This window comes from Mirounga leonina, unplaced genomic scaffold (assembly GCF_011800145.1).
Source record: "Mirounga leonina isolate KUSES-001 unplaced genomic scaffold, KU_Mleo_1.0 Mir_173, whole genome shotgun sequence".
NCBI lineage: Eukaryota > Metazoa > Chordata > Mammalia > Carnivora > Phocidae > Mirounga > Mirounga leonina.
The window spans coordinates 8,126,516-8,146,366 of record NW_023270447.1 but is presented as its reverse complement, the minus strand read 5'-3'; the positions used below and the strand labels follow the sequence as shown (position 1 = coordinate 8,146,366).

The following is a 19,851-nucleotide window of genomic DNA, read 5'->3' as shown; positions in this document are numbered from 1 at the left end:
TAGGAAGTTTACAAAACCAACTTGTAGAAAAACCATTTTTGTGTACTTCATCAATGCAATCACAACAAATAAAAATAAAATTTTGTACTGATGTGGAAATAGAGTTTATAAAGCTCCTTTATTTGATCTTCATGCAAACTCTGAAAGGAAGACAAGGCAAAGGGTCTTTTTGTTTTCATTTTTAAACCCACTGATATTGGCAATAAATAAGAAAATGCTTGGGTACCTGGGTGGCTCAGTTGTTAAGTATCTGCCTTTGGCTCAGGTCATGATCCCAGGGTCCTGGGATCGAGCCCCGCATCAGGCAGGCTCCCTGCTCCGCGGGAAGCCTGCTTCTCCCTTTCCCTCTACCTCTGCTTGTGTTTCCTCTTTCGCTGTGTCTCTCTGTCAAATAAATAAAATCTAAAAAAAAAAAAAAAGAAAGAAAATGCTCAATAAATGTTTAGTATATTGATGGTAAGTAAAGGAGCCTGAGGGAAGGAGAAAGATCTCAACAAAGTCACATGAGTGGTGAGGCCAGAAATAAAGCTTATGTTTTCAAACGTGTGCTTTTGACTATTCTGAAGACCAATAGTCTATAATTACAATTCATAATGGATTTTAAAGTGCAATATTAGAGCAAAATTTAAGAAAATTTTATATTGTAATACTAGAAAACCAGATATGTTTTACATAAATCTCTTTATAAATGCGGTATCTGAATTTACCTAAGTGGCATGTTACAATTCAAACTGCCTATAAGTAGTAAAATGCCATGTGGGAATAAAATGACAGATACAGACACTAGCTACATTTATTCAATGGTCAAAATCCCATTTCATTTTACATGAGCCTCCAATTATGGTAGTAGCTGTATAGTGGAAATTTTTTTTTAATATGAGAAAGCCTCAGATTATAAAAGCAGTGTGGGTTGAAAAACTAACCTTCTTCAGCGCACCTGGGTGGCTCAGTCAGTTAAGCATCTGACTTCGGCTCAGGTTGTGATCCCGAGGTCCTGGGATGGGCCAGCATTGGTCTCCCCACTCTATGAGGAGTCTGCTTGTCCTTCTGCCCCTCCCCCTGCTCATGCTCTCTCTCTCTTTCTCTCTCGAATAAATAAATAAAATCTTTAAGAACAACAACAAAAAAACTAACAAATTTCAAGTAAAAGGAACATTAAAAATATGAACACATAAGATAATATTTCTAAAGGTAAAACATGCATTTTCAATAAAAATGAAAGAATAGTTTGTTTATATTTTTCACACTCATATTTATATTATTTAAAAAAAAGAGGATAACATTGTTACAGGGTTAAAAATTACAGAGAACTCATGGAAAGTCCATAGATGGTTTAGGCCCCAATCCCATGTCAGTATTTCTTAAAGTATGGTCCGGATATCTCCTACACCAAAATCAGTACAAGCACTTGCTATAATGAATACTACTGGGCCCTACCACAAACCTATATTAGTATGGAATCTCTGAGGATAGGGTGCAGAAATCTACATTTTTTAAATGATGCAGGTAATTCTTAAAGACTCTAAATTTGAGACTTATTGACCCTAGGGATTCCTGCTTTATCTGCCCCAAATGATGATTTGAACACATTTGCTGTGCTGAGGCCAACCATTTAAAAGAGAAATTCAATGAGACTAAAGAGAATCTTATAATGTCACTTGAACACTTACATTTTACCACAAAAATCACTGCTAACTGTCCCGACCAATGGGCTTAAGTATACAACAATGATTCTCTATTGCTACCAATTGGGAATTTCTTAGCATTTAATAAGCTAATTTTGGAGAAGCTATTTTTAGAAGAGCCAACTTCTTCTTCTTCAAAGAATAGCTAAAACATATTTTGAACATATAGACACATTTTAAAAAAGGGTTTGTCTCACTGAATTTATTACTTGTAAGTCTATATCAGAAAAAATGAACATTTCAGTATTGATTCTCAAAGAAACCAAATCACATTCATGTATATTATAAAATAAATTTGCACACAGTAATATAAAAAAAGCAACTTTAGAGAAAAATATGTAATTTTCTGAATTGTATAAAAATATATTTAAAAATGATGGATTTTCAAAAATTGCTCTTATTTTTATTGGCTATAATTAGGGATAAATATAGCGTTAAGCATGATATCTGGATTTACCAAGTTTTCCCCAATGAACACATACGGCCTTTAAAGATTTTTTTTTTTATTTGAGAGAGAATGAGATAGAGAGAGAGCATGAGAGGGGGGAGGGTCAGAGGGAGAAGCAGACTCCCTGCTGAGCAGGGAACCCGATGCGGGACTCGATCCTGGTTCTCCAGGATCATGACCTGAGCCGAAGGCAGTGGCTTAACCAACTGAGCCACCCAGGCGCCCCACATACTGCCTTTAAAATAAAATAAAATACAATGATATTTTTAAAAGATTATTTACAGTTCATTTGTATGCATTAACAATAAAAGTCCAATTGCTTAATTATGCATTATGTTTCCATTCAATCAGTATGTATTGAGATGTACTGACACTCCCAGGATTTATGATTGGTTCATGGATGGAGTAATGAATAAGATAGCCATAGTTATAGAGCTTATGGTCTAGTGGGAAAATATGGGCAATTAAAACCAGCAATAGTTTAGTCTGCAAGAGGGCTTATGAAAAGATGTTCAGGAACATAAAACAAAAACTCCGGACCCAGACAGAAGGAATTAGGGATACTTCTAAGAAGCAGAAGCCACTTAATTGAGAGTCTAAATGTTAGTAGATGATAGTTAGGTGAAAATGGAAATAGAGATATAGGTATGGTGCTTTAGGAATCTAAAAGCAATTTAATACAGCTAATACTTACAGTGGAAACGTATATCTGTGTATATATAAGAGGAATTTATCCTATCTGTGTAAGTAGGAAGGGGTAAGATATGAGACCAGTAATGTAATCAGAGCCTAGATAATGAAGAAACCTGCAAACTATGCTCTTATATTCAGATTCTATTTTTTTAAGGCTTTATTTTTAAGTAGTATCTCCAACCAGTGTGAGTCTCTAACCTACAACCCTGAGCTCAAGAGTCACAAGCTTCACCTACTGGGCCAGCCAAGCACGCTGGAGTCTATTAAAAATAAAATAAGAATCAATGAACAAGTTTTAATTTAAAAAAATGACATCAGATTTTTGTTTTTATTTTTTTATTTATTTTTTTAAAGATTATTTATTTATTTATTACACAGAGAAAAACACAGGAAGAGAGGGAACACAAGCAGGGGGAGTGGGAGAGGGAGAAGCAGGCTTCCCACGGAGCCCGGAGCCCGATGTGGGGCTCAATCCCAGGGCCCTGGAATCATGACCTGAGCCAAAGGCAGACACTTAATGACTGAGCCACCCAGGCACCCCTGGATTTTTGTTTTTAAAGAGTGGTGCAACTCTGCTGTAAAAATTAGCTGGAGGGGACAAGACTGCAATTAATAGGATAAGTTAGGAAATTGATAGAGTACCCAGATGAGAGGTGATGGTGGTTGGGAGTAACATAGTAGCAATGAAAATGAAGAATAAGAATGGCAAGACTAGCTAATTATTTGGATCTGAAGATGAAAGAAAATCATCAGTCAAAATTATGTCTATTTCTGGCTTTGGAAACACCAGATGTGAACGTTATTTGCAGAGGTTGAGAACATAGAAGAGTCATTTGGTAGGTGGAGGAGTAAGGAGAAGGTGAAAAGTTCAGTTTGGAACATGTTAATCTGAGGTGACTGTGAGACATTCAAGAAGTAATATCCAGAAAGCATTTGGATGTATGGGTCTGGGTTAGAGCATGTATGTGGGAGGCACCATGACATCAGTGATGGTGATTGAAGTCAAGCAAATTCGTTTAATCTTCCAGGACAGTACATAGAGGAGATGGAGAAGGCACCAAAGATATACCACTCTTGAGATGCCTGTAACAGCTTCAAAGGGGTTAAAGGAAACTGCAACCACAAAGACAGGAGGTACATTAGACAAGCCTGCTAAAGCAGAATAAATTGATTTAAGAAAGAAATTATCAAATTGTTAAATACTGCTCTGAGTAAAAATAAAGAAGAATCCGTTGGCCATAGCAACAACAAAGTCATCACTTACCTTAATGAGAACAATTTTATTCATATGATAGGAAGGGAAAAGGATTATCCTGGGTCAAGGAAGGAGTGGCAAGTAAGGAGGTGGAAAGAGAGTGTAAATTACACTTTAAAAAAATATGGCTGTGAAGAAGAGAACTACAAAGCATCAAAAGGTGTGTATGTATGTATGTGCGTGTGTTTGTGTGTGTCTGATATATATATATTTTTAAAATAGGAGCTTCCTCAGCTATTTGAATGCCTAAGGAATAAACCTAAGCATAAGGGTAGAATATAAAATATAGAATGAGAAAGAATAGCTAAATTAGATATTATTTTTCTGAAATGTTGAAATACAATGATTGAAATTAAACTTAGAAGAAGTAACTTCTTGGGGTGCCTGGGTGGCTCAGTCGTTAAGTGTCTGCCTTCGGCTCAGGTCATGATCTCCAGGTCCTGGGATAGTGCCCCGCATCAGGCTCCCTACTCAGCGGGGAATGTGCTTCTCCCTCTCCCTCTGCCTCTCCCCACTGCTCCTACTCACTCTCTCTCTCTCTGTATCTCTCTGTCTCAAATGAATAAATAAAAAAAAAATTCTTTAGAAAAAGTAACTTCTTTTTACAAAATATATAATATGAGGTTAAATTCACAATGACGGTTTTTATACAAAGGGGGGATAAAAACCTTCATGTCAGAGTTAATATGCGTGAAATACTAGTTGTATCTATCACAGCAGCTCTGAAAAGATAGGAGAGGATACGTACATGATTAATTTAGGAGACCAAGATCAAAATAAATCGCCCCTCAAAAATCTTACCCATCCACCCACAAGCAATACACTTTATTTGCAGACCAATGATTGATCCGGAGAAATAGTAAATATAGTATAATAATTTACATAAGTTTTAAGATCTTTTTTCCCCCACTTTTTTCTACTCATTGTTAACTACATGTAATCTTACAGCAAAATAATGTGTCCTTAACCTCACTTCATTCCTCTTCTCCTGGTAAAACCTCTTTGGCTAAAGTCCCATAGAATTTTTCATACTTTCCTTTAGGCTTATTTATGCTGTGGTTTTGCTAATAAATAGTGCATTCACCAACCTACAACACAGTTGTCAGTTCAAAATAATTTGTATTTCTTCTTGAATCTAAACAATATGCATATGAAACTTCCAATATGAGGTGAGCAATAAAAGTAACTTGGCAAGCCAGTTATTTCTAAAATTCTAATTGTAAAAATAAAAAACAAAATTCAATCAACTGTAATCTTTAGAATTTTTAATCAGTGTATTAATTAGTATGTATATGTGAATACTTGTATCTACTGTCAAGATGTGTTTGATTGTAAGAGGATAAAAACTGTAAACATTTTAGCATTGTATCAGTGAAAGAAAAATTAGAATATGACTAATATATTTTATTTTATTTTATTTGGAACTAAGAAAAGATCTTTTTGGTGATTCCTTCCTTCTTTAATAATATTCTGTTAATAAAATAGAAAAATTATATCTTTGGATATAGCTGATCTTTATTCATGCTAAATAAATTCTTGCTGTGTGTAAAATTTTGGTAAAGCTACTAGAACCTCAGCTTAATGTGGGCAGGTGTCTTTTGGGTCGACTCTTTTATAAATAAATAAATAGTTAAATAAATAATTAAATAAAAATTGTTTAAATGAATGAATGATCTTCATTAATTAATCCTCACAAAAGTAACTATAGCCTTAGCTTTAATTTTATGAATTAAAAAAAAAAAATAAAGGTCAGGGTAAATAAACTTGAAAAGACTCCAAGTTAGTACATGATACTACAACCCAGTTGATACTCTAACCCAGGTCTTCTTAAATTAACTCTTGAGTTTTGATCTTGTCAAATCAGCATTTTAACTATGATCACATGATCTACACATATTACCTCATTTAACTCTGATAATACGCCATGAGGTAAGTTTTATTACCATTTTTTAATATGAGAAAACTAATACTCAGAGATTATACAACTCAGTAAGTTATTGACTTGGGAATCAAACCCAGCTCTATCAAAGTCCAAAAACTACAACTTGGGATGTGTCTTAATGATTTGGATATTTTGTTTCAAGCTAAAAAAATCTTGTTATAGAAGGAACTATCCTATTTACCTTATATTTTGCTATGTTGATAAATCATATTTTACTATCTAATGTTTACTTCTAATCTGTTAGGTTCAGTTTTTGACTGACTTTATTTTTGGGTTAAAAGCTTTTAAGTTCTAGTGATGTAATTTAGAGAAATATGTTGATTTTTATAACTTTTAATTCTTCATGGTATTTCTCATCTTTTTTTAAATGGTAAAAATCGTATTGAACTAAAAAGAAACCTGAAAAGGGACATTTTGTTGCACATTGCTGTAAGAACTTCCTGGCTGACTTCACAGCTGCTAGCTCCTGACCTCTTAAATTCTGATGTTTTCTCAGCTTTATTTTCTCCCAGGAGAAAAAAAAAATATGAGGCAGGAAAGAGACTTCTAAAAGAGAGCCTATCTAGAATTTATCAACTGAACAACACCTACTTTTGAGCAGAAGTCCAAAAATTAGGTGAATGCCACATTACTCATTACCAACCCACGAGGGTCAAGCCCTTTAGAGCCCAACCATAGGAGAGTGGGTCGATGCGGGAGGGACCTGAAAAGTGACTCATTTTTTACTGTCCCCTTCTCCAAAGGAAGGCTCTAGCGTGTGGATATTCCTTTGTCCAAGGGCAATCACTGGAATTTGAAGAGTGTTGCTGGCAGCATATTTTACCACACTGGCTACCCTGACTTCCTCAATGACACAACATTACAATAAAGAGAAAAAAAACTTGAAAGAAAGAGAAAGAAAGAAAGAAGAAAGAAAGAAAGAAAGAAAGAAAGAAAGAAAGAAAGAAAGAAAGAAAGAAAGAAAGAAAGAAAGAAAGAAAGAAAGAAAGAAAGAAAAAAAGAAAATCTGAATAATTGAGCTCACTGATCTTAATGTTGAACTGTTTAATTTACAAGATTAATGAGATCATTAAAAGAAGAAAACAACATATTTCAACCTGGGGTGGATAAGGCATATGCATTTTTCTCTCCCCTTGCTAGCTTGGTAAATTTGATTGTATTTATGCCTGCAGAGAAGTTTCCTAGGCTTTGTGGATAGGACCTCTAAAGAGCTATGGGAGGTCTTTGTGTCTCTGAAATGTGCGTGTTGGGTTTTTGGATTTTCAGGGAGGTGGAATTTTGAGGTTGTTTAAGAGTTTTGAGTACTGCTTGCTTTCATTCTTCTTCTGGCTTAATATTTCTTTTTCTTTTTCTTTTCTTTCTCCATAGAAGTTGCAATTAATTTAGTACTCTGAAATAGTTTCCGAATATCCAAGTATCTTAATAGGAGAAATTATGTAAAAATGTAAGCTCTTAAAAGTCTCCTGATATAAATATTATTGTTTCAAGACCAAGATGGTAGACTGGACATACCTATTTTCCTCTCCCCTCAAAGCCCTTTAAAATGCTAAGAAATTACCATTGAAACAATAATTATCAAGCGATTGTTCATCTTATTAAATTATTATTTCTCAAAGCATTGTCAGAAGGCTACTTGGAAGCACCTCCCTGATGGAGACCCAGAGAAGCATTCACAGAGCTAGGTGGTATGGATAAAAGAAAAGAGTGTTGGATTACATAGATAGGGTAATTAAATGAAGGATTAGTTATAGAGCAAATGGGACTACCTATCCCTTTCTCATGTGTATCAGTAAGCTCCCAGCACAGCCTTGAGAATTGGTTTCTGAACAAAGGAAAAGAGTGTCCTGACTGGTGGGGGGGGGGGGTAGATTTAAGGAGAATAGGGTTTTCAGGTAATTCTGGATTACCACAGAAAGAGCAGAAAATAGACAGGAATAGTTAGGAATAGATAGGAAAGCTCTTTCCACTCCCTCTTTACTTTTACAATAAATGAGAGCCTGACATTGTCTGTCCTTTCCCCAACCAAGGCCAGAAAGAAGAGCTTTCCTCTTGGCAACACCCATGCACTTACAAAGCCCTGAGTTCAGCTTTCTTATTCAGTCTTTGTGTGAGAGTGTGAATAGCGGCTGAATGGGGCATTTATTTGTAATTTATTCAATAAACAAATATTTACTAAGTGTCTAGTATGTACTGGACATTAGTCCCTACAGTGGGACTCTTGCAGTAAATAGTGCAAAGATCCTGCCCTCATGGACCATACATTACATTCCAGTAAGGAAACATGCATTAAACAAATAAACCAAACTGATACACTCTAATTACATATTGCTAAGTGAGAGAAAGAAAAATAAAGCAGGAGAGGGAGCCTATCAGTGAAATGGTGCTGTGGTGACGGGGAGTGTGCTCAGGAAAGGCCTCTTGAGGACGTGCTATTGAACAGAAACCTAAAAAAAAAAAATGAAGGTGACAGTCATATAGAGGAAGAACAAGGAAAACTATTTGTGCAAAAGCTCTGAAGTGAGAATGAAATCTGTGTGTATATACAAGGACCAACAAGGCAAGCAGTAAGTGCCATGCATAACTGCACTAGAAATTCATGAAAACTTTCTATTCTCATCAACATCATCCCTTGTGTATGAATTTGAATAATCAACCAAGGATCAAGAGAGCCTTAACCAAACCAAAATTATGAAATAGAAAGACCAAGATAAAGGAACATCTAAACCCTGATGGATAAGGGGGTTGTATAAGGGGAAATAGATTCATAAAGTTTTAAATTTTAATTGAGAGGCAAAGATAGCCATAAATTAATAAGAGGCAACTATTAAAAAGAGATCAAGATGGAGATTTTAGAAATGAAATTGATGTGGGGCTATGAGCAAACAGTCAAGAAAGAATTCTTGAGATGTTGGTAGTGCAAAAAGGTGTTTTTATTATAGTAGGGGACAGGACCCGTGGGCAGAAACCTGCACATTTGCTGCATGAAGCTGGTGGTTATATGCTTAGTCTTCAAGGGGGAGGATGTGTAGGGAGTATTAGATCATAAATGTCTTCTTCGAATTTCTACTTGTAAAACTACTTTTGTAATATTTCTCTGGTGCTTATCATTCAGTTTGATATTAACTATCGGTGAGATGTACAGGCAGTCATGAGACCTTTTAAGAAGGTAGCAACCAGTAGGTATTTGATCCTTATTGGAACTATGCGGGCGGCTATAGGTCAGCCTTCTGGGCTAAAGGTGAACATTTTTGTGCTTCTATCCCTCATCAACACTATTACAATATTGCTTTTAACTTTTATACATATAACCCTACTATCTATAGAACTATAAATATTCTTTTTTATGAAGTACAACTAGTGAAATAGTCCTAAAAGTTAATCAGAGTGGACTGATCTAAGCCAAAAACATAAGGAGTGAGTTTCAGAAAGAAAGATCAGAGTATTAGGCATTGTTTTTCTTCCTGTTGAGCTGATAGGTTTTCAGGCACACACCAATCGCACACTCATTCAATTAGGACCATGATTAGAAATTAGTTTTTCATATTTAAAAGCCAAGACAAGTTCTTAGTTTTATTCCAGTGATTTAAATACTGTATATGAAAACAAAAGCAACAGTGTCCAAATGTAAGTATTCAGACTCACTTTGAGCATTTGAGATTTTTACAAAGTTATCAGAAAGAAAGATATCTGAGAGGATGCTTGGATGGCTCAGTCGGTTAAGCATCTGCCTTCAGCTTAGGTCATGATCTCAGGGTCCTGGGATCGAGTCCTGCATCGGGCTCTCTGCACAGCGGTGAGCCTGCTTCTCCCTCTCCTTCTCCCCCGCTCATGCTCTCTCTCTTACTCTCACTTTTTCTCTCAAATAAATAAATGAAATCTTTTAAAAAAAAGAAAGAAAGAAAAATTTTCCTTTTTAATCTGAAAACTAATGACCATTCTAGGGGAGTAGGGAGGGTCGCACAGGAAAAGCACCTAAGGCAAATAAAAAATATTGCTAAAGTTAAATCTTGTATTTAAATTATTCTTGAACAATATCCCCAGATTTTTCTGCTTATTCATTCTAGAGTGACTTTGCTTTCCTTTACTTTTTTCATTGATTAGCCGTATTTTACCTCACCTTCAAAAAGTAGAGCAAACTTTATTTGCATACAACTCTTGCGTGAAGCCCTCTTAGACCACCTAGATTTTTTTTCTTTAATCATGTCACAGTTGGTGATTAAGGTTATGAATTTGTCCATTTTGTAATATGTCATCAGATTAACACTTATGCATAGGTAGGATAGGCAGGAGCTGCTTCTTGGCCATAAATGATTAACCACAATGCTGAAATTCTCCCAATAGAAATGTGTCCTATTGGGAGGCCCCTGGGTGGCGCAGTCGGTTGGGCATCCAACTCTTGGTTTCAGCTCAGGTCAAGATCTCAGAGTTGTGAGATCATGCCCCGTGTGGGCTCTGAGCTCAATGAGGAGTCTGCTAAAGTTTCTCTCTCCCCCTCACTCTGCCCCTTGCCATGCTTGCTCATACATGTGCTCTCTCTCTCTAGAATAAATAAATTTAAAAAAAAAATGTGTCCTATTGGAATAAACATAATTTCCTCCAGTCGGTTCAATTAAAATGTAAATACCACCGAATGGTATAATATGTTAAATCTTTCACATCTTTCCACTGTCTAATCAGATTGCTTTCCTCAATAACAGTAAAAGCAATTAAAGAATACATACAGTTTTAAGGTATTTTTTAGCCCAGGAATATTTAGCAATGAAAAACTTTGAATTAGTAGATAAAAATACAAAAAATGGACATATGTACACCTGTGGCAGACCACTTACCACAAAATTTTCCAAGTGGTAATTTAGTTTCTTACACTGGTTTATAATTTTATCTTCTGCATGTCTTTTGTGCCTAAGAAAACTGCAACTTTTTTAAGGGAAAAACTACTGTAAGCCAAATATTGTTTCTATGATAGTACTTAGACACAGGAATTCAGAATAATGGTTGTTATTTTAAAAATGTTTTGCTTATTTTTACTTTTCTACAATATGACTAATAAAATAGTGTGAAAAATAAAGTATATAATTACTTATAATCAGTATTGCTATAAATTTTATAATTGTTATTACCACGTGCCTTAGTCCACTTAGGCTGCCATGATAAAGTACTACAGACTGGGTGCTTTAAACAACAGAAATTTATTTCTCATAGTTTTGGAGACTGGAAAGCCAAGATCATGGTGCTAACCAATCCAGTTCCTGGTGAACTCTTTTCCTGGCTTACAGACAGCTGTCTTCTTATTGCTTCCTCACATGCCATTTTCACTGTGTGTGTGTGTGTGAGAGAGAGAGAGAGACAGACAGAGAGACAGACACAGACACATATACACAGAGTGAGAAGAAGAGGGAGAGATTTAACTCCCTCTCTGGTGTCTATTGTCTTTAAACAAAACAAAACAAAACACTCATCCTATTGGATCAGAGCCTCACCCTTATGAACTCATTTAACATTAATTACTTCTATAAAGGTCCTATCTCCAAATATTGTTACTTTGCAGATTAGACTTTCAACATATTATTTTGGAAGGACAAGAAAATGCAGTCCATAACACTATGTAAGTGTTAGACAAGACTTAGGGATATTAGAATGTTCTTTGAATAATAGATACTAGACATTGCATCTTAAGACCCAATAAAAGATACTGCTAAAGTTAATATTTCTTTTTTTTTTAAAGATTTATTTATTTGAGAGAGAGAGAGAGTACATGCACGTGCAAGTGGGGGCATGGGCAGAGGAAGAAAATCTTCAAGCAGACATCCTGCTGAGCGTGGAGCTAGTCTCAGGGTTTGATCTCACAACCCATGAGATCACAACTTGAAACAAAGCCAAAAATCGGTCACTCAACCGACTGAGCCACCCAGGTGCCCTATAAAATTATTTCTTATTAAAATTATTAACATTTAACAGATGTTTGATGTTGCTATGTCTCTTGGTATCTTTTGCGGTTCTGGAGAAAAATGGGGAGAATACTTTATGGTTACATCTCTTATAATCATTAGAATTTTAAGTGATATTTTGGAGAATACAATGACTACTCATAAAGTGATGGATCCCAAAAGGTATTCTATACCAAATGTAGATTCAATAGGATAAGTCTAGTAACTGTTATCTTAATCTATTTTGGCTACATATCCAGTCAATTTTGTTTGTTTGTTTTGAGAGGAAGAAAGGGAGAGCAAGTGGTGGGGGGGCAGAGGGAGAGGGAGAGAGAGAATCTTAGGTAGTCTCCATACTGGACATGGAGCCTGACTTGGAGCTCGATCTCATGCCCTGAGATCATGGTCTGAGCCAAAATCAAAAGTCTGATGCTTAACCGACTGAGCCACCCAGGTGCCCCTCAATCCAGTCAATTTTTACTGAATTTTTCTGTAGCAGTGAGAAAGGAATGTTCTATACCCTAGTTCTCCCATGGTTGTGCATGACATAGGAGCAATCCAGAGATCCCTATGAATCACACTGTGAAACACAGAGATATTTGAGAGTTGAAAGGAGGTTGGCCCACCATGGAACATCTATAGTAAGGGATGAGGTGACCTTGCAATAGAAGTTGCTGAGTACCAAATTGAGAATGCAGCTGAGTTCAAGTGTCCCCAAGGTAAGGTTTAGTTAATCAGTAAGAGGGAGGGATTTATAGGACACCCATGACAAGAGCACAGACCATAAATTTCACCAACCTCAAACAAGATAAGATAATGAAATAAGTTAGTCCCATCTCTTTTCCTAGGCAAGAGATAAGGTTAACTCATTTAATCATCACAGGAACTCTGGAGAGTAATTATAATTATCTTTCCTGAATCAAGATGGGGAAATAGAAATTCAGAGAGATCAATTAACTTGGCCATAGTCATACAGCAAATAATTGATAAAAGATTCCAGCTTATTCAAAAATAGTACTGAATTTTCTTATTTCATTTCCATCTTTGTTCCACCTCTCATATGAGACTGTTACTGTATATCCCTATTTTATGACATTTTGGGTTTAATTAAATATGAAAATTGACCATGTTTGATTATTGTTGAAGAAGTCTAAAAGCATTTTCAGAGGCAGTATGTTCAAGGTAATCTTTTTTTTATTGTTACTTTAAGGATTTTTATTTATTTATTTGACAGAGAGATGGACAGCGAAAGAGGGAACACAAGCAGGGCGAGTGGGAGAGGGAGAAGCAGGCTTCCTGCCGAGCAGACAGCCCAATGCAGGGCTCGATGCAGGGCTCGATGCAGGGCTCGATCCCAGGACCCTGGGGTTATGATCTGAGCCAGAGGCAGACGTTTAACAACTGAGCCACCCAGGTGCCCCTGTTCAAGGTAATCTTAAAGAAGTGTTTAAGGACTACACAAGAAGGAAAATGTTCTAGGACACAGGAAAAGATTGTGCTATTTAAAATCCCTCCACTCTACAATTATGATTTAATTTTAAAAAAATAATGAAAAATTTTTCTTAGTATAATGGATACATAATAATATTCCAGATAAAATTCTAGAAAAATAATTTTAATATACTTAACATTTTCAAAGTTTTCTCTTTTTTATTTTTGGAAGAGAGGATGAAATTCAGTATTACTTATATTCTAACTTTTATTTTTAATTAATTTTATCCATTAGTGATGCTATCAACTTATTTTGACAAAATTGTTTTGAATGAATCCTTCATACATGAATGGTAACACAAATTCATTAGTTTCATAGACTCCCTGCTGAAATCCAATGGGATTTTAAAATTTAAATAAACCATCCTATTTTGTTGATAAAAAAATATAATTGAGCTGTTTTTCATGAATTTTATTTAGTGACTACTGAGTTACTTAGTTTCCTCAAATGATATATAAATCTAAATGCTTCCATTTACTATTAATGCCTTGATTAAGCATTGCCAAGTGCTGTGGCATTTTACACATGCCCCAATAGGTTCGTATCTTAAATAACTCAATGTTCTTGTGCAAATGCAGTTGCTTTTTTCTGCATTTGCTTTCCTTACAGTTCAGACTTGCGAAACAAGATGAAGCCAGGAAGATGAGTTTTCAGAAATATTTGGAGTAAATAATTAGGCCAAACAAAAACCCTTAAAGATAAGCTCTTATAGCGACACAAAAGTCTTTTGAGAAATTGGAAAAGATTTGTTTGGAATCAAGGAAAAAAGTAGAACTCTGAAAACAATAACCACATTCACATTTTCCAAGTATTAAATAATGTAATTAAATATCTTTTCAAAGAGGAGTAGGGAATGTGAGCTAATTAATGATGGTAAATGGAAATATCTGATCATATTTGGATACAAATTTAGAAATTTGAGTAGAAAGATAATAAAACCAAAAAGTAAAGCTTAAATTGTATAGAATAAAAAACAGTCCTTTACTAATAGAATCAACTTCAAAGAAAAGAAAAATGATTTCTCTTCCTATTTCAAATATAATGTAAAGTAAAGGTTTGGCAGAGATTAACTGTCAACATGACTTCTGTTATTTCAGATTAATGGTTGACTTGTAGTGATCAGTGATCCATCATATACATATGTGATATTTGAGTTGAAATGTACTTTTTTTAACACATGAGTAAATTGAAGTCTAGACTGGTTAATATACAAATACATGTTGAAGACATCAAGGTTTAGACCTTCAAACTGAATATTTTCATTCAGTGACCTTCTTTTTTAATTTGTTCTTGCAGAACCTATGTTCTAACTAGGGCAACAGACACTAAATAATTATGACAAAATGACATAAATGTTTTGATAAGGGTGCCTTTTAGCACAAGGATTTTCATTTAGCTGAGTCTCAAAAGATAAAAAGATATTTATTCGCCTTGAAATGGTGGGGGAGGTATAAATTAATAAAAAATATAGAAGTGTGAAAAATGTGGTCTCTTTAGAGAATCACTGGAGTATAAGGTACATTAGGGAAGACTATTTTGTTCTTTATACCTTTGTTAAACCACTGCACAACAAAAACAGAGGTTTTTAATATTGTAAAGCTGATAGGACATAACAGCACGTTTTTCATAACACCAGTGAGACATATCCACGAAATAAATTAACATATTCAGTTTGATTGACTCATGTGACAAGTATATTTACATCCCAACATATGGGCCAAATAAATAATAATATATAAAATATGCCCTTGTGCATATATTATCTATTTCAACACTTGGAGGTGAACCAACTGTAAGTCAAGCAACTAGAACCAAAAACTTTGAGTCTCTAGTAAATCTACACCTTAGGTACACTCCTTAGGTTGTGTAACCGAATTCTGGTGGTGACACTCAGACTTCCTTTTAGGTAAATGTTCTATTGACCTGTCATCATTTTTAACTAATAATTTACTTCTTTACCATCCTATATCCTTAATTAGGTTTTGTAGTTCTTTTAACAGAAGCATGAAAGGCCGTCAGGAAAGGAAGAGAGCCTCCATGCAAAGCTAGCAGCCTTCTGGGTGAATGGGCAGAACACATGGAATCATCATTCATTTGGATGCCCTGCTATTCTGGGGAATTTTGAAAAGACTCAAGAACAGAACCCTCCATAACTTCTTAAGTTTGAGGTGATGCAGGAAGAGAATAGTCTATTTAAATAACACTTTCGAGCGCCTGGGTGGCTCAGTTGGTTAAGCGACTGCCTTCGGCTCAGGTCATGATCCTGGAGTCCCGGGATGGAGTCCCACATCAGGCTCCCTGCTCGGCAGGGAGCCTGCTTCTCCCTCTGACCCTCCCCCCTCTCATGTGCTCTCTGTCTCTCTCATTCTCTCTGTCTCAAATAAATAAATAAAATATTAAAATAAATAAATAAATAAATAAATAACACTTTCACTTATTTTCTATTCCTTTACCCATGTAAGGCCCTAAATTTGCAATATTTTTAGGCCCCTATAGCATATGACTTTGTTGAAAGTTCAGAAATTACAGAGGTAAAACCTATGAGTCACCAAAGTAGTAATTAGTAAAAGTTTATTGTATACATACCACAAAGACATTTTGCAAATTGGGAGCATTCAAACCAAACATGGAATGAGGCTCAGACATATATTGTTATAAAGCATTATCTATAAATAGCAAGAAAGCAGTGACTGTTTATTCTTCGCAGTGATTGGATGATATTAGAATTTTCTTGAATGATGGGGAATTGGCCAGTGGCTACCTCATATCAACCTTTGGAAACAGTTTAAGTTTTGCTTGTGATTTTCAGAGTCATAAGCAAAAAGTGACTCAGGTCAAGTTAGCTCTTCAAAATAAGCTAAATTAAGCTTTGTTTGTCAGACTACACTTATTTTTCTGCTCCAGAAATTTTCAGCGCTGGTCTCCACTTGTTTTGTTCTTTTTTTTTTTTTTTTTTTTAACGCCTTCTAGGCAATACTAAGAGAAATATAAGTTGGGGCACCTGGGTGGCTCAGCCTTGGGTTCAGGTCATGATCCCAGGACCCTGGGATCAATCTTGCATCAGGGCTCCCTGCTCTGCTCAGCTTCTCCCTCTCCCTCTGCCCCTCTCCCGCTCATGCACGCTCTCTCTCTCTGTCTCTCTCAGATAAATAAATAAAATCTTAAAAAAAAAAAAAAAAAAAAGACAGACTTAAGTCAAAAGCCCAGAATGGCTTATTGGAATAGGGACTGATTTTTTTCCATACAAAGTCAATGTGTATTTATTGAACACCTTTGTACAAGGAAATTTTCAAAGTTCTATACATATATTCTTGCTCTCATGGAGCTTATATTTTACTAGTAGATATTGAAATTAAGAAAATGCCACAAAGTAGTCTAACAAGTTCATAATGGCATCCAGAGATATAAATGCAAGCAGTTCAACATCACTTCTCCAGCAAAGCTATCTTTTTTTTTTTTTTAAAGATTTTATTTATTTATTTGACACACAGAGAGAAAGCACAAGTAGGCAGAGAGGCAGGCAGAGAGAGAGGCAGAAGCAGGCTCTCCACTGAGCAGGGAGCCCGATGCGGGACTCGATCCAGGGACTCCAGGATTATGACCTGAGCCGAAGGCAGTCGCTTAAGCAACTGAGCCACCCAGGCGCCCACCAACAAAGCTATCTTTCTGAAGGAGTTCCTCAAAAGTTTTGACTGAAGACTGCCCATTGTGGTAAACTTCCAAAAATACATGAGCCCCTTCCTATTTTACACTGGGCTAGCTTATTCTTATATCTTAGAAAAAGCAGGATTTGTCACCAGGGTAAAATTTGTCCTTTAACAAGTGGATTCCAAGAGCAGACCTCTTGGATGCAAACTTCTCTATAAAGGTGGCTCTAGTGTTAGAAGAGTCTGAGCTTCTTGACATCATTGCCTTAGCCTGCTATCCTATCAGTCTTTCAAAATGTTAAATGAACTATTTATTTTGCAGTCTTCACTACTGTTATACTCTTTTTTTTTTTTTTAGTGTTCAATGATTCATTAGTTGCATATAACACCAAATTCTCATCACAACACATGCCCTCCTTAATTCCCATCACCCGGTTACCCCATCCCCAAACCCCTCCTTTCTGTAACTCTCAGTTTGTTTCCTGGAGTCCAGAGTCTCTCATGGTTTGTCTGCTTCTCTGATTTCTTCCCATTCAGTTTTCCCTCCCTTCCCCTGTGGTCCTCTGTGCTATTCTTTATGTTCCTCATTTGAATGAAACCATATGATAATTGTCTTTCTCTGCTTGACTTATTTCACTTAGCATAATCCCCTCCAGTCCCAGCCATGTCAATGCAAATGGTAGGTATTCATCCTTTCTGATAGCTGAGTGATACTCCATTGTATATATGGACCACATCTTCTTTATCCATTCATCTGTTGAAGGGCATCTCAGCTCTTTCCACAGTTTGGCTATTGTGGACGTTGCTGCTATGAACATTGGGATGCATATGGCCCTTCTTTTCACTACATCTGTATCTTTGGGGTAAATAGCAGTGCAATTGCTGGGTCATAAATTAGCTCTATTTTTAACATCTTGAGGATCCTCCATACTGTTTTCCAGAGTGGCTGTAATACTCTTCTTAAGGTAGGGAATGTGTCTTAACACCTCTGAGCTTAGCACAAAACAGCTGTTCAATAAACATGTGTTTAAATAATTTAAGGGAACTATTATAAATAATGTACACTCTTATAAAACTTCATCAATAATACCTATGCTGCTGAAAGATTATGATTAATCTAAATGTTCACTAAACAGACTATCACACAGCTACTAAAAAAAATGTGTATATATGTAGTATATAATAATATACATATTATTGTCTGTATATATATACATATGTATAATAATATATATGATACTTTCATATAATTTTTACTGAAATACCAATATATGGATTACATTTAAAGTATTATACCAAGCACTTCAATTTTTTATTATTATTACGTTCAATTAGCCAACATATAGAATATCATTAATTTTTAATATAGTGTTTAACGATTCATTAGTTATGTATAACATCCAGTGCTCATCACAACATAGCACTTCAATTTTTTAAAGCTTAGTCATCAAGTTAAAGGTTAGAAAAAGCTATACTACTACTGATAATCTTTGGGTAGTGAGGTGATAGAAGATATTGTTTTATTTTTTCATTACCTTACTCTGCATTTTGCAATTTTTCTTTAGTATCTGTACATTTTATAAAGTGGAAACATAAAAAATAAATTAATTTTTTTTGTTGTAATGCCAACATGTATTACACAAGTATTCATTCATTTATTTTGCAGCCTGGTGTCACTAACTTATTAACAATTTATTTAACATTCTAGTAACTTGGGTTAAAAAATAGAAATACAGGAGAAGGGAAAAAAATAGAAGTGGTAGGGAAGGCATTTACAATGTATAATAGTAGTGTCTCACTTATAACAAAATCAGATACTTCTCAAATATTTAGCTAATTAGCAAATTTGAATAGTGTTCTCAGAAACATAAAAATACAGAAAAGAAATAATTCCTTATAAAATATGCTCTGTATTAGTTTATATTACTTCCTTGCACTCAAAATGTTCAAATGTTTTCACTTTCTCTCATTGCTTTTGTAAATTTGATACTGTGCCAAGAGGAACATCTTCCAGCTGAACAAATAGATTTCTTCTCAGTTCAATGGAGCAATGAAATGTACACTGAAAATAATTTGAAAATAATTTACAGTTTTGGCCCAAACACTAAATAAAGTTTTGTTTTTTTTTTTTTTTTTTTTGAACACTTGCCAGTTTCCCTCTACCTGGTTAATCACTTTTTGAAAGATGTACGACTTCATTAATGGTTTCCCCTAGCTTTCAGTATGCACAACTCAAGGAAAGATTAATTTGATTTTTGAATTTTTTGGCTAGTATGTAAAGAAATTAAGCTATGGGTGGGTCATTGTTATTCTTGCACTCCATATCATTCTGGAACGGGAAATTACTGAGATATGTAATCACTAGTATCTCCTATTTCAACCTTAAGCCTCAAAAATGGTTCTATTCAGTAATATATAATCTTTCACGTGGTTTAAGAAACAGGTCTAGCTAAACAACAAACAAAATTTTGCCAAAAGTACATCTGGAAACAATGTTAAAGGTATGGATTTCTATGTACAGAATCTTATAGGAGAGGTATATTTCTAAATAAAAAAGCATACCTTCAATCTATTGTTTCACTAAGAATCAATTTTAACTTTTAATTGTTCAGTAACAGTTTAATATCAGTCGTAACTTTGTGGGCAGCAAATACTGCCATGTATACTGGAGTTAATTACAGTGATGGATTTTGGATTTCATTTCTTGGTATCATCTAGTTAAGAAAGAGTAAATGCAGAATGTCAGTTTATGGAAATTGTGT

At 35.1% G+C, this 19,851-nt stretch overlaps 1 long non-coding RNA gene across 1 annotated transcript in view; it reads right to left on the bottom strand.

Moving 5' to 3' along the window:
* Positions 1-365: 365 nt before the first annotated feature.
* The window catches only part of LOC118019073, a 225,906-nt gene continuing 206,420 nt past the window's right edge, over positions 366-19,851 (bottom strand). The window contains exon 4 of the long non-coding RNA XR_004681552.1: positions 366-402. This is a non-coding gene — a long non-coding RNA (uncharacterized LOC118019073). The remainder of the gene's footprint in view (positions 403-19,851) is intronic.